Source organism: Sus scrofa, chromosome 4 (genome assembly GCF_000003025.6).
Source record: "Sus scrofa isolate TJ Tabasco breed Duroc chromosome 4, Sscrofa11.1, whole genome shotgun sequence".
Taxonomy (NCBI): Eukaryota; Metazoa; Chordata; class Mammalia; order Artiodactyla; family Suidae; genus Sus; species Sus scrofa.
In genome coordinates, this window is record NC_010446.5 from 69,177,193 (window position 1) to 69,198,231 (window position 21,039).

The following is a 21,039-nucleotide window of genomic DNA, read 5'->3' on the forward strand; positions in this document are numbered from 1 at the left end:
GACTTCACTTAATTCAGCCATTTCATTTCATTTCATTTATTTATTTTAAATAATCTTGCCTGCTGAAATGGTTTGTTTCTGTGAGCATGGGAGTATCGGGGCAAAGGGGCAAGTTTTTCTTTTAATTGAAGTATAATTGACATATAACATGTTGGTTCCACGTAAACAGTAAAATGATTCAGTATTTGTATATATTTTGAAATAATATCCATGATAAGTCTAGTCAGCATCTATCCCATTTTTTTCATGTTTTGAGAACTTTTAAGATCTATTCTCTTAGCAACTTTAAAATATACAATACGGTATTATTAACTGTGGTTACCAGCTGTATATTAAATCCCCATGACTTATTTATTTTATAACTGGAAATTTATATCTCTTTACCACCTTCATCCATTTTGCTTGTACCCCACTCCTACCTCTGGCAACAACCGATCTGTTCTCTGTATCTGTGAGCTTGCTTTGGGGCTTTGTTTTTTGTTTTGGATTCTACAGATAAGTGAGATCATATGCTATTTGTCTTTCTCTGTCTGGTTTACTTAGCACCATGCCCTCAAGGTCTATCCATGTTGTTACAAATGGCAAGATTTCATCCTTTTTTATGGCTGAATAATATTTTACTGTATATATACCATGTTTTCTTTTTAAAAAAATTTTTTAATTGTTATCAATTGTTATTTCCCTAATACATTTTTTTTTTACTGTACAGCATGGTGACCCAGTTACACATATATGTATATATTCTTTTTTCTCACATTGTCGTGCTCCATCATAAGTGACTAGACATAGTTCCCAGTGCTACACAGTAGGGTCTCATTGTTAACCCATTCCAAAGGCAATAGTTTGCATCTATTAACCCCAAATTCCTAGTCCATTCCACTCCCTCCCCCTTTGCAACCACAAGTCTTCTCCAAATCCATGATTTTCTTTTATGTGGGAAGGTTCATTTGTGCTGTGTATTAGATTCCAGATATAAGCGATACCATATGGTAATTGTCTTTTTCTTTCTGACTTACTTCACTCAGTATGAGAGTCTCCAGTTCCATCCATGTTTCTGCAAATGTCATTATTTTGTTCTTTTTATGGCTGAGTAATATTCCATTGTTATACCACATTTTCTTTATCCTTCAGTGGACACTTAGATTGTGTCCATGTTCTGGCTATTGTAAATAATGCTTCAGTGAACATGGGTGTGCAGAGAGCTCTTTGGATTAGTGTTTTTTTTTTTTTTTCAGATAAATACTGCAAAGTGGGATTGATGGATCATATGGTAGTTCTATTTTTAACTTTCTAAAGCACCTCTATACTGTTTTCCATAGTGGTTGCACCAACGTAGTAAGTTTTTTTTTTTTTGTCTTTTTGCTATTTCTTTGGGCTGCTCCCGCGGCATATGGAGGTTCCCAGGCTAGGGGTCGAATCGGAGCTGTAGCCACTGGCCTACGCCAGAGCCACAGCAACGTGGGATCCAAGCCGTGTCTGCAACCTACACCAGAGCTCACGGCAACACCGGATCGTTAACCCACTGAGCAAGGGCAAGGACCGAACCCGCAACCTCATGGTTCCTAGTTGGATTTGTTAACAACTGCGCCACAACGGGAACTCCTGTAGTAAGTTTTTTTTTTTTTTTTTAAAGCACTATGTTGAGGATGATTGACATGTAGAATGCTGTGCATCTTAAATGTATATAATACATCTGTGAAACCATCACCATCAATAATGCCACAGATATATCTATTGCCTCCAAAGTTTCCTCTAGCTCCTTTATTATCATTATTATTATTATTTCATAGTAAGAACACTCGACATGAGATCTACTTTCTTAGCAAATTTTCAGTGAATAATAAAATATTGTTAGCTCCATGCTATATAGCAGATCTCCAGAGCTTACCTTGGGTAACTGGAACTTTGACTATCACTGTCCCATTTTTCTCTCCCACACAAAAACTCACTGAAGGAACAAGAATAGTACTGAAGGATCTTCTGTAAACTTTCTTTGCCACTTTCATCAACCTTTAAGAAACTTCTATTTAGTACATTTCTTTCAATGAATCGTGTTGAGGGCCATTTGTCATGCTACTCCCTCCCTGGTATGACTGCTGTTCTCTTGGAACCCAGGGACTTTACTTGATTGGTACTTACAGACCCAGGATGGCAGTGTACTAACCATGTTTTGTTGGCTCCTGAGTAAAGGGAAAGGCCAGGTCTGAAACTGACAGGGAAAACTCAAGTGGACTAATGCCCCCACACATTAATGACTCCCCTTTTTCTTCACAATCCCATGAGTGGATGGGCTTTGACTCAGCCTGTGTCTCCTCTTGGATGAGGAAAGACATGCGATTAGTTCAGGTTATATCTTTTGCAGTGGTTCATAACCAGAAGCATTAAGACTCTTGCTGGCTGACTGTGTGAGTTTCAGGAACCACAGTGAAACAACCCACTGATCAAGAGATTTTTAGATCATTCCAGAGGACCTGTGGCTGGAGGAATTTGGGTGATGTGACTATGGAACAGAGGTGGGGGTGTTGATTCCCAAAGCTTTTGCCTCCATACAGAACTAAGCAATCTACTCGGCTTTTCCCCACATCCCACCCAGGATTTAAGATGTTGTCTGGTTTTTATGGACACTCTTTCCCTTATGCTCACCACTTTTGTCATTTTGAGCACTTTTACTCTAGAGCTACTCTGACTTAGGTGTTTCCTGAAATGAGAATGACCTTAAATTAGACTAAGACAGACTTTCCAGGTAGAGGTGGAATTTATTTGCTTTCTGCCCTGACACCAAAAATTTTAAATTCCTGCCTCCCATCTTATGGATTTTATGAATAAAAAAAATTCTCTAGGAGTTCCTTGGTGATGCAGCAGGTTAAGGATCTGGCATTATTGCTACAACGGCTCAGGTAGCAGCGGTGGCACAAGTTTGATTCCTGGCCTTGGAACTTATGCTGCCATGGGCATGGCCAAAAAATAACAAAGAAATTTTTTAAAAGTTTAAAAAATGTACAACATGAAAGTTGTAAGTTAAGTTAGAAAAAAAAGATCTGTAGAAAACTATGCCCTTTTACTGTTGTGTTAAATGTAATCTAAGTGAAAATAGTATGTCAGATTTGGGACAAATCCCCCAGACCTCCTGTGGACATACTGCAGTATTTCCTGTTTAGAAAAAGTATCCTTTATCCCTCATTTGTTTAACAAATACTTATTGAACTCCCACTATTTCCAGTCATTCTTTGAGACACTGGGATGCAAGTGAACAGTACAAGACAAAATCCTTGCCTCAATGGGAGCTTACGTTTTCATGGTTGGAGACAGAAAATAAAACAAATTAGTAACATATATAGTGTGTTAGAGATATCTGCTGTAAAGAAAAATAAAACAAAAAAAGGAGATAGAGAAGCTAGGGAAGTACTTAATTTCCAGGGAGAACATTTAGGAGGCCTTGCTGAGGTGAAGGAGGGCAGGAAGTGAGCTGTGCAGAGACTGGGGAATCTTCTAGAAACACCATGGCTTTTAGCACAGCTGGTGCTCAGGAGAATCTTTTGGCTTGGTCCTCTCTGGTATTGCATATCCAGGATCAGTTTAGAGCTCAACTGACCTCTCCAAGTCGGGAGAGGGGTGGTGGGGCTTTCAGGAAAAAAATGTTGGGAAGGAAAAGCCTGTCACAGCAGCTTGGTGATAGGCTTAGGGATCCACCCTTTTTCTCCTAAGGGGATGCTGTTCTATTTCAGTTCTCAGGTATAGAATCAGGTGTCTCCTTGCATTGTCTCTTTATGCAACATTGAGCCACCTGCCAGGTTAGAGGGGGCTTAACTCATATAGCATTGTCCTCACTTCTGATGCAAAGTGCAAGTTGGGGTGGAGGGTTCCCCAAACTGCCCTTAGTTTCAATAATTTGCTTAGGACTCCCAGAATTCCCTGCAATCTGGTATACTCACGGTTATGGTTTATAGCAGGGAAAGGGTAGAGGTTAAAATCAGCCAGAGCATGATGCACAGGGCAGAGTCCATGAGGGGTCCAAATGCCCAGCCTCCAGTTGTCCTTTCCCCATAAAGACATGGACAGTATTCCTCCTGCTGGCAATATGCACAGAGCACTTACTGCTAGGGAAGCTCACCTGAGCCTAGGTATTCAGAGTTTTCCCTGGAAATCCATCACACATTGCCTGCATGGCTGTTCTTCAGTCTCCAGCCCTTCCAGAGATGGGTTGATACCTTTAGCCCCCAGTTCCTCTAGGAGGCAGCTGATACCACGTGGACTAACATAAATCCCATTGTTAGACTGTCTGGTGGCCAAAGCTCCTAGGCAAGTAAAGATACTCTTATTAGGCCTGACTTTCTGGGATCCTAGAGATCACCTCTCAGCAGCTGAGGGCAAAGGTGGGACCTCTCTTGTGGATAGGGTTAATTCCTCACGACTCAGTTCCTTATTGTTCTCCACATTTGTTTTCATACCATCACTCGTAACTTCTTCATTTAAAAAACCACATGATGGGTGGGGAGGCAGAGGCAGAGCTGGGGGCTCTTCATCTGTACACAGGAGGGAACCACAGATCTCATATTTGCATCTTAAGTTTCTTTACTATTGAATACACACTAGATGGTTTCAAATAGCGTTCTCCTTATTGTCTTTTGTCCCTTTTGGGGGCAAGAGGGAAAACATGGATTCATGGAAAACAATATATATATAGTCTGCACAAAATCATCTAAGGTAAGTAAACTAATAGCACATAGATTTAAATGTTTACTGGTTTGTGTCAGTGTCTGGTTATACAATGAATAATTCATATCAAACTAGTAGAATGTAACATTTACATAAAATAATACTTTGCAAATTTATGGTAAGTACTAATTACTTGCCTTATTTGCCATGACTATGATATTAAATATTCATAAAAATGTGATTATTTCTTTGATTTGGCAGGCATTTAGATTTCTCTACAGCTTTTCACACTGCTAATTTTAATCCAGTAAATTATCTGGAAGAAAACAGTATGCAGCCTAAAAACTGTTCAAAATTCACTCCAACATTGAGCACATTATGGACGTAATGATCCGTTACAACCAAACTTCAAGAAGGTCTTAGAAGAAAACTGAGAATTAAACAAAGAAATATGGAGGCCATCATCATGATTTATCAGATATGTTTATTAGGGGATTTTTTTTTTTTTTTACACACACAAAGGACAATCTTTAGAAACACCACTCTGATATATAACAAATGCATTTGGGGATGTGCTCCCGCCAGGGGCCAGTTTAAGAGAGTTTAGCAGGACTCTGCCAGCTTTCATTTCCCAGCTTGATGATCAGTGATATTATTTGTGAGGTGCATTAATGCTGGAACCCTAACTGTGGGGAAGGGCACTGGGCCTGTGCTTCTTGTGGGGTCGGGGGGGGGGAGTACCTTCTCCCTTCCTTATTGCTCCTGTTTAAGTTGGGGGTTCTCATATTCTTGAAAATAAACCAGGAGTTCCAGGGCACAAGACTCATATCAGAGGAGACTGCACTGCATGCCCTGAATATTTTATATGCTGTTAGCTTATCATGATTCTAGTCATAATTTATCCTCTCTCTTTGGTCCAGTGAGCACACAGTGGAACTCTCTTATGGATAGCCAGCATTCTCTGGCCCAGAAATTCAGAGAGGAAAAAGAGAGTGACCCTTGGGATCCGAAGGCTTAGGCACATGAGAGAAAGAGGGGGGGGGCAGTGGGAGAAGGAGGGGAAAGCTTGTCAAGCTCGTTCATCAGAAAAGTGTTGTAGGGAGATGGCAGCGAGGGACCAGATGCATGTATCTCTTGTTTACATCTTGCTTCTACCCCTAAATCCCTATAGGACAGAGATGATATGATGCAGAGTTCCCATGGAAGCTGGTATTCCACAGGATGGGCTTTAGTAATTCAATCTCTGGAGCTGGTGTGAGGGAGCACTCCTGGATTTGCTCCCACCTGTTTATGAAGACTACTGGGTTCAGGTCAGGGCCATGATACTGAATAACAACAACAAGTTGACAACTCTGAAGAGTCATGTCTTTAGACTGTAAGCCTAAGCATTGAAGGTTCATAACTCAAAGTTGGTAGGAGAAGACAGGTCAAGGGGGCAGAAGGTAAGGGCCCTTTTATACAAACCTTAAAGAAGGTGCAAAATGAAAATTAAGATTGAAAATGTAAACAGGTAAAAACTCAACGAAGCCTCCACCCCTGTAAGTGCAAGAGCACTCTGCTCTGTCTTTGTAGGTGATGTGAGCTGGTGACCAGGGCTCAGTGATGGACACTCAACAGTACTTCTTGAAGGAAGGGAGCTTGCTTTGCTTATCCCACCTGGGGGCAGCACAGCGCGTGGTGCCAAAGTCAGGAGCCCACAGATGGTGTGGGTGTGACCACTGATGAGCTGCTCAGCTTCTCCAGCCCCAGTGTCCACATCTGAACATTGCAGTGACCACAGAGGACTGCTGTGAGACTCTGCTGAGAATGTCCACATGGGGCTCTGCGAGGGTCTGTCAGGTGGTAAGTGCTTAATAAATTTTAGCTAATGCTATTATTGATACGTGCAGGAAGCTAAAACAGAAGAAAGGTATCTGGTTGACTGTCTAGTCATGTAAAGGATTTCAGATTTTTGACTTATATTTGCTGATTGAACAGACTATATTCCATGGTCCTGTGATGGTAGAAAAGCAGTGTATTCTGGGGAATGTCAGTGACACACTGCTGCTCTGGGCCGTGCAACTCAGTCTTGGGGTTGACTGAGCAAAGTAGACCCTTCATGTGAGAATCAAGATGAACACTTCTTGATTCTGGTTGCTCTGGATATGTTCTAGATCAGGAGTTCCTCATCAAGGGTAAGTGCCATACTCAGACCTAGGAATCTGTGAACATCTGGAAATGGAATATTAAATTGTAGGTATGTGATTTTTCTGCACGGAAATTCTGTAACCATGATCAGATTATTCGAGGCTTTAGGAATCTCCACACTTTCAAAATGGGTGTGTGTTTTATGTTGTCTCCTCTTAATGAGCACTATCTGGAAGCAAAGAAGTTTCCAGACTCCAGCTGAGGCCTGGGCTGTGATTAGGAGAGCAGGAATCTTGTCTGCGTTCCTTTTGGCATTTGGAGGCCATCTGAGATGCTAGTGACTGAGTACAGTGACTTTCTTGGCAAGTCACTGTACACTAAGTTTGTTCTCAACAAAGTTGATTTGATCCTTCCCCGCAGTGTTGCTGCTTAAGGATGTAGCCGCCTCATGCTTCCTTATATAGTTGGTATTTTTGAGCCTCAAATGCCGGGATTTACATTATAACAAGTCATGCAATTGTGCCATATAATCATGTCAGATTTTCTGATAATTTTACTTCACTGAAATAATTTTGAATCCTGATTGTGTCAATGAGTATATTTTATGACACTCTCAATTTCCTTTTACTCACAAATTTGATAATCATGTCACCTGAATAAATGTGGGAAATCCTGTGTCCATTTCAAAACATTCTTTTTTTTTTTTTTTTCAAGTACTCAGGCTTAATGAACTTTTTTTGACACAAACCAGTGTGATGATCTTCCTGGCAAAACAGGAATTTGCAGTTCAGTTTTGAGTCCCTTATAATGCTGAAGTGATAGATTCAGGAAAAGCAAGAAGAGATTAGAATATGTTATTCCTTTTTAACCAAAGTCATCTTGTGTCATTGTTTTGAAAATTAGCAATGGTACATGAATATGATTTGCCTAAATTGAGGCTGTTAAAAAAAAAAAAAACGCAAAGAATGTTATAGTAGAGTGTGAAACTATTCTGACCCAATTTTTACTTCCCTAACAAACCCACACAAAGTCCTCAGAAAATCTGCTGCAAGATGGCACAGTATAAAATAACTCTGTATAAGTTAACCCCACCCACATCCCTCTCCCCACCTAGGTTGCTAGCCGCAGCTCTTACAACTTGCTCTGAAGGCTCTGCACCTCCTACTGAATTGCTTTTCCAAGCTATGACTGAACCTTCGCAGCGCCTGCTTCTCAGGTTTGAGAAACAGGAGCTAAAGCTGCCTTGAAATCGAAGGTTTGCTCTGATGGAGCCTCCCTGGCTCCTGGTGCTAATTATAGAACTAGAGCCTGGGCTTTCAAGACAGCAGAATGCTCGCATTTAAATTTTTTTTTTAAATTTTAAAAAATTTTATTGAGATATAGTTGACTGACAACATAGTGTTAATTTCTGCCGTACAGCAGAGTGATTCAGTTATATATATATACACACACACACACACACACACACACACATATTCTTTTTCATATTCTTTCCCACTATGGTTTATCACAAGATATTGAATATAGTTCCTTCTGCTATACAGTAGGACCTTATTGTTTATCCATCCTCTACAGTATAGTTTGCATCTGCTAATCCCAAACTCCCAATCTTCCCCCCTCCCCCGGCCCCCACCATGCCCTTTGGCATCCACAAGTCTGCAAAGTCTCACATTTTAAAGGGAGGAAAAAAAAACTTACCTCCCAAGAAAAACTACAAAATATACGTCATTTCCCTTCCTACTAGTTTTCTCCCCAAAAGCTTATTATTATTGTTGTTGCTATTATTATCAGTCCTCCTGACAAAGACTCCAGAGGCATCTCGTGACTGTGGGTGAAGGGAGGTTTCCCGGAAAGCCAAAGGAAAATGGTTACATAGGAGGTCAGAGCCATCCAGTGCTGTCAGCAGCTGTGGGCACCAGCTGACTGAGCCGAGCATGGCCTCTGAGCCACCTCCACAATATGGGGAGCTTACGGGGGATCCAGGCCCGGCTGCCGAATGTCATTTCCCGTAAAGGAACTGGCTGAATTGGCACCGATTCTGTCCTGAGCAAATGTGTCTGGAGGGCAAAGCGTGACCTTCATTTACCAAAGTCTCTGCAAGGAACACAAAGGGCGGAGGAGATGGCTCTTTTGTTACCTTGGAGATAGCACTGTTTGCCTATGTTAATTTAAAAGGAGGACCCAGACCATCAGACATCTGGTTTTTAAAAGTCAAATCTGTGCCCTCAACTTGGGGTGTTTCACTGAATTGGGATATCATTAAAAACATCAACAATGAAAAACTGGGAGAAATCACTTTGAAGGTTTCCATTCCTGGGACTCTCACCCCATCTGCCATCAACTAAGCCTTTGGCTGCGTTTGCAACACTCACCTTTTGTTGTGCAGGTTGTGCAGGTCGTGTGGTGGATGAGTGTTGCCATTCTTTCCCTAATTTAACATGACTAGAGGAGAAGAGGTCAGCTCTCTGGAGTCTGAGAGTTTTTCTGACAGTGTAGAGAACATTACCCTGAACTGTTCGAAATATGTGCCATCTAGAAACAGTGGGAATAGTATTTATTGTAGTTTATGTGCACATTGTGTGAGCTTTTAACTGCTGAATTGGAAGGGCCTTCTCTTTAAATGTCGTTGCACTGTGCTGACACTTTACTGCTGGGGGAAAAGGTGCAAAGACGTTAAGAAAAGGCAGCCATTAATCCACTGGTATCCATGAGTGGTATTAACTTTCAGGAAGAAGGAACTCAAGGCAATGCAGTATGGTACATGGAAGCCTTGTGTTTAGTGCTGTGTAGAGGAGAGGAGTTTATGCTCTAAGTGAGTCTGTAAATAAGCACAGACTCACATGGTATTAGTTTCCTGGTGTTTCTGTAACATGGTACCCAAACTGGGATGCTGAAAACAATAGAAATGTATTGTCTCACGGTTCTGGACTCCCGAAGTCCAAAGTCAAGGTGTTAGCAGGATCACACTCCCTTTGAAACCTCCAAGGGGAGGGTCCTTCCTTGCCTCTTCCAGCTTCTGGGAGCCTCAGATGTTCCCTGGCTTGTGGCAGCATTGCTTTAATCTCTGCCTCTGTCTTCATCTGCGTTCTCCCCAAGTCTCTGTGTCATCAGATGCCTCCTCCTTTTGTGTTTCTGTCTTCTTCTTATAAGGATATAGTCATTGGATGAAGAGCCCACCTACTCCAGCATGACCTTATCTAATTACATCTGCAACAACCTCATTTCCAAGTCAGGTCACATTCTGGGATGCTGGGCATTAGAACTCCAAGATGTCTTTTTTTTTGGGGGGAGGACATAATTCCACCTCTAAAAATCAATCAGAGAGGACCGCACGGGAATTAGGGAAGGAGCCTAGAGGAAGTTGAATTCTGTAATTCTCTTTATTTCCTGTTAGGTTGAAAGTTGGTTAGGAATTGGGAGAAGGTAGGGTGGGGTAGGTGATGGGGCTGCTGCTTTGGGGTCTGGCAGTACCAACTATAGGCTCTGATGTAATACTCAGAGATATTGGGAACTGTAGAAAGTCACAGTATTGGAATTAGCAGATTCATAAATAAGGCCATGCTGAGACAAAATCTGTAGGCACCATAGTCTTTGGGCCTGACGAATGGGCAAAACTCTTTATCACAGAAAGGATAAAAGAGGATGCTTTATCACGGAAATAAAGTGACTTTGTGATTTATGTCATGTGTTTTTAGAGGTGACAAAGCCTACATTCAGTCAAAAGTAAATGCAAAGCACCTGCTCATTGTTAAGCTCTATATTTTGACAACGAGATGGGGGGCGTTCAAGGTGGTGCGGTCATAGACAAGTGCTACATTTTGGAGTTTCAAAAATAACATGAGTGGCTTGGGAATCAAGTATTACGATTAATTGAAGTTGTTGTTTCATTACGAGTCCCATTTTACTACCATTCTTATTTCTTAGTCTGGGGCCCTTTGAGGAGATGATACAGTTACTGCCGGGCTCATTCTCGCTTAGTAGTAACTAGAAAATGAAATTGTATCCTTGGAGTCCATCTGTTAGTTGTTTTACCTCAATGGTTACTATTCCTGAGTGCCATGGGTAAAAGGAACAACTTAGTCACCTTATCTCAAACCGAACCAAAGTAGACATTGATCAGTTTTTCATATGAAGGAAACAGTAATGGAAAATACTGTACTGATTATGTTCCCATGACTATATCAGCTGTATCTTGGACACCATTCCCTGGGCTCCTGGTTCGTTTGATCAGCAGAGCCAGGGAAGAGCCATGTGGAAGGATGCTGGTGTCCCACGCCCAAGGTGATGCAGTAATAAGTAGAGTGGTCCAGCATTTAAACCTCCCTTTATCTGACTCCAAGGGCTGTGGACCCATTGCCTGCACTTTACAAACTAATAATTGAGGAAGGAACAGAGCTCTTCATACCAATAGTAGGAGTAGAAGCAAAAAATAGTATGTGCAGAAACACTTTGTATTAGATGCCAGTTATGTGCCAGGCACTTTAAAAGATAGACATTTTTATTCATTATGTTTTAGTTAATCTCGGCACTTTCATATGCTAGCTCTTTTCACAAAAAAACATGCAAAATATGATTCCCATTTTCCATTTTTTAAATACAAAAATTTTGATTCATGTCTAGTTGATTTACAGTTTAGTTTCAGGTGTATAGCACAGTGATTCAGTATTTTTACAGATTATACTGCATTATAAATTATTACAAGATGGCTATAATTCCCTGTGTTATATATTCTTGTTGCTTATCTATTTTGTGCATATTTAGTATCTGTTAATCCCATCCCCTTAATTTGTCTGCCCCACTTCCCTCTTTTCTCTGATAGCCATTAGTTTGTTCTCTCTTATCTGTGAGTCTGTTTCTATTTTGTGTATACATCCCTTTGTATGATTTTTTTTTATTCCACATCTAAGTTATGTTATACAGTATTTGCCTTTCTCTGACTTATTTCACTAAGCATAATATTCTCTAGGTCCATCTCCCATTTCCTAATTGAAAAGTAAAGCTGGAAAAGCTGTGGTTTGTTTGTTTGTTTTGCTGTTTATGGCCCAAATGTGGCATATGGAAGTTCCCAGGCTAGGGGTCAAATTGGAACTGCAGCCACTGGCCTACGCCACAGCCACAGCCATGTGGGATCCAAGCCGTGTCTGGGACCTACACCACAGCTCATGGCAACACTGGATTCTTTTTTTTTTTTTAAGATTTTTTTTTTTAATTTTGTTGTTGTTGTTTTGTTTTTTTTTTTGTTTTGTTTTTTTGCTATTTCTTGGGCCACTCCCATGGCATATGGAGGTTCCCAGGCTAGGGGTCAAATCGGAGCTGAGCCTCCAGCCTACACTAGAGTCACAGCAACGCGGGATCCAAGCCGCATCTGCGACCTACACCACAGCTCACGGCAACGCCAGATCATTAACCCACTGAGCAAGGGCAGGTATCGAACCCGAAACCTCATGGTTCCTAGTCGGATTTGTTAACCATTGTGCCACGACGGGAACTCCAACACTGGATTCTTAACCCACTGAGGCAGGCCAGGGATTGAACCTACATCCTCATGGATACTAGTTGTGTTCATAACCCGCTGAGCCACAATGGGAACTCCCAAAGCTTTGATTTAAATGGTTTTCCAAATGCAATGTGGGTTGTTCCAGGAGTTGGGCTCTGCATGATTGCAAGTGGTAAGTTTGAATTACCTGGAGCAGAGGCACCCCTGTTAGCATGAAAGATAGAATTGGAAGTATGTGGGCAGTTGATGGAGAGCTCTGAACGCAAGCCCGAAGACTACATCTACAACAGTGATATTACCCAGCAACTGTGATGGTGAGCAGCTGGGTGAAGTGATGAAAACAATATTGAGGAAGAGGAATCCAGCGTGGTGAGAGGAGAAAACAGAGGCGGGGAAACCAGCCAGAAGGTTTGTGCAGTCAGTGAGGCGTAAGTTGAATTGGGTCTTCTGTTTGGGGGATGGTGGCTGTGGATAGGAAAAGAAAGGGAGCTTGTTGTTCACTTATACTTTATTTCATTCCAAAGAAGACTTAAAGAAAGTTTTCAGGAATCTATGAAATACAGCAGTCATACAAAAGAGTGCATGAGGAAGAATGCAAAAATGAACAAAGGTTAGTGAAATAGCACCAAGGCCACTGCATTCCTGACGTGGAGGGGACCCCACTCATCTACAAAGGAATTCAATAAGGGAGCAAATCTGCCTATTCCAGGGATATGATTCTGCTCCACTGGCTGAATGCAAGAGTGAATTTTAATGTCTCTAGAGGAGTTTGGGGGCTACATACTCTTCAGGCATCCAGAACATGTACCACTTTTGATAGATATTGCATGGCGGTGTGATTGGGTGCCTGGACTGTACTTACCTGTGTACTGTTGTTGAAACCAGAACACATTTCTTAATCAACATCAGCTGGGGAGGACTGTGGTCTTTGAAAGGAGATGTGCCTGGTTAGATCATCCTAACTCCACTCAGAGGGGAGCCAAGAGTACTCTTGGGACGGATGGAGATTCTCATGAAGAAAAAGAAAAAAAAAAATGCATGAATGAGTGGTCATCACAACCTCCAGTTTCAACTTCACATAACATGTTCATCTGAGAAAATTTTAAGACAAATATAACATTACAGACATAAAATGAACTATAGAATTTTAGTTTTGGCAGAATTTTCTTCCAGGTTATCCTTCAAATAGACCGTGACATGTATCTTAAGATGGAGCTAACTTTATGATGGGTATGAGATAGAAGTTAACTGAAGAGCACTAGATGATGGATCAGCAGGGCTTAGAGAACAGTGGAAAGAGATGAGAATGAGATGCACCCCTGGTCTGCTCATATTAGACAGTATCAGTTGATTATGAGTTGCAAACAACAGAATCTTTTTTCCCCCCTTTTTGGCCTCGCCCAGAGCATGTGGACTGGTTCCTGGGCCAGGGATCGAATCCGCACCACAGTCCAAGCTGCTCCATTGACAATGCCAGATCCTTAAGCTGCTGCACCACAAAGGAACTCCTGAAAACAGCAGAATCTTTAACTAGCTAAAACAGAAAAAGAGGAGTTCTCTTGTGACACAATGAATTAGGGACGTGGCACACTGCAGCGGTTCTGGTCATTGCTGTAGTGAGGCGGTTTGATCCCTGGCCTGGGAACTTCCATATGCTGTGGGTATAGCAAAACAAAGCAAACAAAAGAAACAAACAAACAAAATTTGTGAAAAGAATTTTTGACTGGTACGTTCAGTAAGAAATACATTTTATGTTGTAGTTTTCACATATCCATACATGTTTTTAATACAAAAGAAAAAATTTGAATGGAGCAATACTTATTCTATGAGATATAAGCATTCTTCCTCTTCTATGTTATTTCAGTTTTTAAAAATTACTGGTTGTGATTCTCTAAATTGATTTTACACCTTACTAATGGGTTGTGAACAACAGTTTAAAAAGCACTATATTAAAAGTTCCCAGTTATGGAATCTCTGGGATTGCTAAGTTAGTGGGAGGTTCACAGCCAGTCAGATAGCAGAAACACAGTATAGTTCTGCATGAGTGAGTCAGTGTTTCTATGACCCAGGCTCATATCCTTGATATGAGACACCAAATACTAGAAACTTCTTCTGAATTTTACACAAAAGCCAGATGCCTCCTTTGCCACCCTAGTCAGAAAAATGGATTCTGCCATAGTCTGTCTTCCTCAGGTTGCGCGATTCCAAGTTGAAGCCTTCTGTGGGTGTGTCTGACAGTGGAGCTCAATATTTTGGTGCATTAGCTGCAAGTCGAAATTTTCAGGTTTCTATCTTGAGAAGGGAAATCTTTTTTTTTTTTTTTTTTTTTTGACAAGGGAAATCTTATATGGTGGGGGAATTTCTCAAATAGAGGGAGCTTGTTCTGGAGATGCTGGGCAGGTAGGAGGACAACAAGTGCTCTTTACATCCCAGATCACCAGTGGTTTCCACTGAATTGATATTGATTGCTGAAAGTAACTTGGGTTGAGTGCTTGGTATTCTTTTTTTTTTTTTTTTTTGTCTTTTGTCTTTTGTCTTTTTTTTTTTGTTGTTGTTGTTGCTATTTCTTGGGCCGCTCCCGCAGCATATGGAGGTTCCCGGGCTAGGGGTCTAATCGGAGCTGTAGCTACCGGCCTACGCCAGAGCCACAGCAACGCGGGATCCGAGCCGCATCTGCAACCTACACCACAGCTCACGGCAACGCCGGATCGTTAACCCACTGAGCAAGGGCAGGGACCGAACCCGCAACCTCATGGTTCCTAGTTGGATTTGTTAACCACTGCGCCACGAGGGGAACTCCGAGTGCTTGGTATTCTTAATGATAGTTATAAAACTGGATGTACAGAAGTGTAGAAATGCAGAGCCTCGGGACCAAGTCTCAAGGAGTTATAGTGAATGAAAGACCTCTGAATCATAGATCATAAGCAGACCCAGTAGTTGCCCCTGCTAGTTTTAAACAGAGAGAATTTTTTTCTAGAAACGGGACCATGGTCTCATCTACTTGGGCTTAACAGAATATTTCACATTTCTGACAGAGCCGGTGTTTAGGGATCATACCATCTTCTCTCTCTTTCTTTCTTTCTATTTTTAATGGTCGCACCTGCAGTACGTGGAAGTTCCTAGGCCAAGGATTTTTATTTATTTTTATTTATTTATTTATTTTTTTGTCTTTTCTAGGGCCCATCTTCTCTTAAGGAGATTTTCAGATTATGTTTGTGTTTCAAGTTGTGAAAATCCCCGTTGACCTCTAGTACCAGGGAGTGGAGATCTTTATTAGGTCTGAATTCCAGGAGTTCCCGTCATGGCTCAGCGGAAAGGAATCTGTCCAGTATCCATGAGGATGCAGGTTTGATCCCTCGCCTTACTCAGCGCTTTAAGGACCTGGCGTTGCTGTGAGCTGTGGTGTAGTTTGTAGACACGGCTCAGTTCCTGCATCACTATGGCTGTGGCTGTGGTGTAGGCCTGCAGCTGCAGCTCCGATTTGACTCCTAGCCTGAGAACTCCTAGCATGCTGTGAGTGCGGCCCTAAAAAAGATGAAAGATTTAAATAAAAAGTCTAGATTCCAAATGATTATGGAAACATCTCAAATAGCTAATAATAGTTAGCACTGGGGAGATGAAGAAAGATTAGGAGCATTTTCTTTCTTAGAAATGGGCCTTACAGCATTTAGATGGCTCTTAAAAAATGTGATTCTGGTGAAAACTGTCAATTACGGGAATAAACTGGATAACCAGAAGCTGAGATTATGTAGATGTGAACTTCATGGTTATAATTATCATCACTGCTGTGCATAACACCCAGAAGACAGAACAAATGGTAACAGTATTGATGACACATTGTTTGTGTTTATGCTGATTTAATTGGGTGGTGGCAGTGGGGGAGGTCCTTGTTAAACAAGGACATTAACTTTTCTCCTTTTCAGAATTTGTTGAGTACCTGTGAATGGTACTTAGGTTCTTTTCTTTTCTTTTTCTTTTTTTTTTTTTGGTCTTTTTGTCTTCTTCTTGTTGTTGTTGCTATTTCTTGGGCCGCTCCCGCGGCATATGGAGGTTCCCAGGCTAGGGAGGTTCTGTTCTTTATTAAGCCAGTTGTTCAGGATGAGACACAGCTTGAAAGATTAAACCTGAATGTGGTCATCACTTACCTAGGGCTAAATGTTGGTTGATTTAAAGGATAAAGAAAAGGAAAGAGAACATGAAACATGTGCCAAAATAGGCCAAGATGTTGTTTGGTACCTCAGAGCTCAATGCAGAGCTGTGAAGGATTTTAAGATGTGTGATTATCTTGAATACCGCTAGTTAGATGTGGCTGGAGGAAAACACACAACTTTGCTAACTAGGCTCATTTTATTTTTTATTTTATTTTTGGATTTTTTTTTTTTTTTTTTTTTTTTTTTGGCCTTGCACATGGCATATGGAAGTTCCTGGGGCCAGGGATCTAACCTGAGCCACAGCAGCCACCCAAGTCACTGTAGTGACAATGCTGGCTCCTTAACATGCTGTACCACATGCAAACTTCTAGCCTCACTTTAAGTTTATGATCATGAAGTTCAAGTGGATCCTACTACATTTCTCTAGTCAGTTCATTTTTTTACTCTCTTATGTGATTATTTCATACCTTCTCCTGTCCAACAAATCTCAAACATCAGCTCTCCTTTCACTACTTTCCCCTGATAACCTAACATCATTGGGAAAGTAGAAGTAATCCGAAGAGAGCTTCTGGATGCTGCCACGAGCAAACTGCCAGTCTCCTTCGATATGTACCTGCATCTTCATCCTTCTGATGTATGGTAATAAAAGAACTATGCATACTTCTTTAATGCACAGGATCCTGTCCCTTCTTCCTTGCTCAAAAGTCTTTGAGTCATCACTACAGTGTGCCTCCTCTCTCTTAAATGGCTCATCCTGCTCCCTCTCCCAACTCCTGGATAATTCCCATCATCACATAAACATACTATCATAGTCTTATGCATTAACCATGTTTCTAGCTTCTATAAACGTGATGCTTTTTTTTCTTTTTTTCTTTTGGGGCCGCACCTGCAGCATATGAAGGTTCCCAGGCTAGGGGTCGAATCAGAGCTGTATCCACTGGCCTACACCACAGCTCACAGCAATGCCAGATCCTTAACCCACTGAGCAAGGCCAGGGATGGAACCTGCATCCTCATGGATGCTGGTCAGATTCCTTTCCACTGAGCCATGACAAGAACTCCCTAAACTTGATGCTTTAATAAGACATGCCTTGTTCTGGACAAACTCATAATATACCTGAGTCACCTTGCCTTGGCCTCCTGCCTTCCTCATTTTTTACCCATCTTTCTTTTTGGGAATCAATCAATCTGTCAATCAAGTACAAATCAATCAATCCAGAATCCACACCCCCAACCATCTCCTTCATCAGACTCTCACTTTGAGCCCCTGCCCATTCATCCCAGGGCCAAGTACCAGAAAACAAGGGCCAGCTCCTATGCCCCAGACCCCCCTGAAGTTATTCAAACTAGCCAATCCTATGCCTGCTTGCCCTGCCTGGCTCATTCCTTCCCACAAAAGCCATGGTGAAGCTCCTTCCTCTCTCAGCTGCCTCACAACTGACCATGATGCTTCTCAGGGTGGCCCCCAGTAGAGTGATGTATACTCTGTCCCAGGACCTGTGAGTACATCACAAACCTTCTTTTCAATGGTTTTCAATACTTTACAAATACACACACACACACACACACACACACACATGTGTGTGTGTGTGTATTTATTTATTTATTTTTTTTTGTGGCCCCACCCATGGCATATGGAAGCTCCCAGGCTAAGGGTCTAATTGGAGCTGAAGCTGCCAGCCTACACCATAGCCACAGCAACACCAGATCAGAGTCTCATCTGTGATTTATGCCAAAGCTTGCAGCAACACAGGATACCTAACCCACTGAGCAAGGCCAGGGATCAAACTGCATCCTCATGGATGCTAGTGGGGTTCTTAACCCACTGAGCTGTGGCAGGAAGTCTTATTATTACTATTATTTTTTTTTTTTTTGGTCATGTGCATGGCATGTGGAAGTTCCTGGGCCAGGGATCGAACCCAGACTACAGCAGTGACAATGCTAGATCCTTAACCTTTAGGCCACCAGGGAACTCCAATACCCTATATTTTAAAACACTCTTATTTAAAAAAAAAAATCTTTTCTTGATGTTACATCTATTCTGGATCCCACCCCATATATCTGCTTTCTTTTTAAATGAAATTCATTTAGTGTTGATCACAGTTCTGTCTCTCTTTCCTTGTCTTTCCATCATATCTTAAATTCCCTCTTGTTAGATTTTTGTCTCTACCACTCTGGCAAAATACTCCTATCAAGGTAACTGTTGAGTTTCGTCTTGTCACATCTGGATCAGTTCTCATTGAATTAATCTCTTTGCAGCAGTGATGCAGTTGATGGCTCCTTCTTGGAAAACTTTTCTCACTTGCCATCTGGATGGTCTCTCTGGTTCTCCCTCAGACTCCCCGGGGGCCTCTTTTCATTCTCGCCCCTGCTTTGTCCTCACCCATCTTAGCTCAATTCTTACATGCTCTTCCTTTCCCTCCCTGCCTACCCCCCAGGCCAGTACTTCTCAGACTCTTCGGTCTCAGATCTCTTCACATTCTTAAGAATTATTGAGGATCCCAAAGAGCTTTGCTTACGTGGGTTATTTCTGTTGACTGTTCCTGGATTGGCAGTGGACACCAAGACATTTTAAAAAGTTACTCACTTCTTTAAAAATAGCAATAACAGACTGTAGGGGAGAAAAACTTGCCACCTCCAGCTGTCTCTTTGGCATGTGGATTATTTCCAGCTGAAAACGATGAAGTCTCAAAAGAATCAGGAAGAAACTTTGACCTGCCCCCTAACTGCCTAAAAGAACCTAGATACAGGGTCTGTTCTTGGAATAGAGGTATTGCCAGAGAAACCTGCAAAGAACATGAGTTAAGCGGAGTGGGGTAAACTAGGCAGGGCTTGATGATCAGAGTCCATTCTATGTCCCACTGCTCCTGTGTGGCCCCGCAATCATTATTTACCAACATTTGCTGTTCCATCTCCCTGTTGATTCCTTTCTTTCCCCTTAAGTCCCAAACCACTGCCTCAACATTCTCTTTTGTCTTTAGCTGAAGATGATATTTACAGTGAGGTCTTTGTCATTTTGGTGAGGTTCTCAGGTTTTTCTGGCTCTTTTCTCATGCATGTGTGTTGTTAAACTTGCCTTTGATTTTCTCCTGTTAATACTTTTCATGTCAATTTAATTCTCAGACCAGCCAGAAGAACCTAGGATAGAATAAAATTTCTTTCTCCCTGACAAAACAATATATATATTTTCATAAACTATATATATATATATATATATATATATATATACACACATACATACATGTAAAGAAGAATATCTTTTCCAAAACACAAAAACTTAGTGACAGGAGTGGCATAGTTTTACATTTTGCTAATCTCTTTAATGCCTTGGTTAATAGAAGACAGCTGGATTTTCGTGTCTGCCTCTGCATTTAACCTGTTTCTGTAACACATCTCATGTAGTTCCTAGAAAACTCCACTCTACACTTGTGAAAGAATGAGAATGAAAAAGGCAAATGTTATTTCAGTATATTATGAAAATTATTTTGACCATGTGAAAAGGATCTTGGGGTTCTGCAGAGGTCCCAGACCACGTTTTGTGCCTGGCTTTCCTAGGGGACCTCACCTGTGTGCTTAAATGTTCCTTCCATCTTAGTGCCTTCTGAAGTTTGTATCTTGTCCCCATGACTTCTCTGAATACCAGGAACTATAGGTGCAGTTTTGTATTTAGTGTCTCCTCTTGGTCTAAGCAGCCATTCAGATTCAACATGTCCCAACCTGAACTCGATTTGGCCCCAGAAACTTGATTATCCTTCAGTTCTCCATGTGAATAAATGGCTTCCAGTTGCTTGGGCCAAAAAAAGATTGTGTCATTCTTAACTTTTTCAAATTCCACATCAAATTCATTAGCAAATCCTGCCAACTCTATTTTGGAAATATGTCCCCAATCCAGCCTCTTCTCATGATCTCTATTATCACTCACCCTGCTCCAAGCTACCAGATCTCTTGCCAGGGTTATTACAGTCCATCCCTAGTCACCTCCCTGCTTCTGTGTTTCATCACACACTTCTCCCTACTCTGTCTTGTCTCCACAGGAAACTCCAGGGATCCTTCTGAAATGTGTGTTGGCTTCTTTTTCTTCTTCTTCTTTTTTCTTTTTACAGCTGCACCTGCTACCTGTAAAAGTTCCCAGGCTAGGGGTTGAATCAGAGCTGTAGTTGCCAGCCTACACCATAGCCACAGCCACATGGAATTCAAGCCACGTCTGCCACCTACATCACAGCTCACGGCAGTGCTGGATCCTTAACCCACTGAGCGAGTCCAGGGATCCAACCTGCATCCTCATGGACACTGGGTTCTTAACCTGCTGAGCTACAGCAGGAACTCCTGAGTCAGCTTCTTCCAGTAGCTTTCCATCTGGATCAAAGTAACATCCAAAGCCTCTGCCAGGACCTGAGGTTTCTTATCTTCTCCCCTCTTCTCTGCTCTTGATCTCCTGGAACAGCAAGACCTCTCTGCTCTTTCTCAGATGCATAAATATTCCCTTGCCTCAAGATCTTGGAACTGAGTTCTCTTTGCCAAGAATGCTTTGCCCTGCACAGACACAGGGCTCACTCCCTGGCTTCCGTTAGGTGACCGCTCAGAGGCCAGTTTTGTCGTCCACCCTGTC

General features: G+C 41.7%; 1 long non-coding RNA gene across 5 annotated transcripts in view; it reads left to right on the forward strand.

Moving 5' to 3' along the window:
• The window catches only part of LOC110260285, a 492,008-nt gene that overhangs the window by 114,941 nt on the left and 356,028 nt on the right, over positions 1 to 21,039 (forward strand). For all 5 annotated transcript variants that reach the window (XR_002343281.1, XR_002343284.1, XR_002343280.1 and 2 more), the window contains exon 3: positions 6,229 to 6,498. This is a non-coding gene — a long non-coding RNA (uncharacterized LOC110260285). The remainder of the gene's footprint in view (positions 1 to 6,228; positions 6,499 to 21,039) is intronic.